Source organism: Penaeus monodon, chromosome 30 (genome assembly GCF_015228065.2).
Source record: "Penaeus monodon isolate SGIC_2016 chromosome 30, NSTDA_Pmon_1, whole genome shotgun sequence".
Taxonomy (NCBI): domain Eukaryota; kingdom Metazoa; phylum Arthropoda; class Malacostraca; order Decapoda; family Penaeidae; genus Penaeus; species Penaeus monodon.
Genome location: NC_051415.1, coordinates 30,987,734 through 30,988,632, shown reverse-complemented (window position 1 = coordinate 30,988,632; position 899 = coordinate 30,987,734). Strand labels below are relative to the sequence as shown.

General features: G+C 38.2%; 1 pseudogene; it reads left to right on the top strand.

Annotated features, from left to right (window-relative positions):
* LOC119592406 overlaps positions 1-569 on the top strand; it is a 14,476-nt pseudogene extending 13,907 nt beyond the window's left edge.
* Positions 570-899: the final 330 nt, after the last annotated feature.

The window sequence follows — 899 nt, the reverse complement described above, 5'->3', positions numbered from 1 at the left end:
TGATGCACTTTACAAAGTCATTTCACATAATTAGAATGTATACACTATACTGATATGATTATTACAAAGCTTGATTGCAACTTTGTTCATATTTTTTTGTCTTGTTTTCCAGTCAGCAAATCAGCAGGTTGAGGAGATAATTAATGTCTTTAATGTAAAAGTAACTACCAAAGACATATTTGCAAGATGCCCTAAGTGTAACTCTGCCTCATACCTGTTCGTACCCTCGTGGATCACCGAGCTCTGAAGGAGAATGTCAGGAGAATGACGATGTTGACATGACAGATGGTGTCCCTGACAAATGGGTCCAGTGCGAAGGGGGAGAGGGAACCTATCAACAGGAAACACAAGGAAGGGTGTTCCTTTTTTAGTTGCCCGTATTGCAGATATATCATCTCCAGGACAGAGACATTCTATGTATGCGCCCAGTGGGGCAGGTGCTACTGGGATGGCTCCCACTATGAGAAGATAATCAATGGCAGGCTGAGCGACGTTGTGCAGGGAGGTAGCACTGATTGTGAAGAATTAAATGAAGGTTAGAGTCAAAAAACTTGCAAGAGAAGTTTGGCTTGTTCTTAGAGAAAGATGCTTCCTCTTGTTATTTTGGAAAGTTGGTTATATCCATTGGAAGAACTTGAATTGTGATAGAGGATTAGATGGGTTAATATCTCTTTTTTGGAAAAAGGGTGATATTTTTTCAGGGAATGAGCTGCAATTGAATTCCAGAAAAAAAATGCAAGAAGCTTTGATGAAACCATATCAGGTGATTGACTGAATCTGATATTATGTCAGATACAGAATCAGCAGATATGTCATTAGCCTTAATTTTTTTTTTTATTAGATTTACTTATGAAACATGACAGATATAACAGAAACAAATGAAGCATATGATTTGTGCC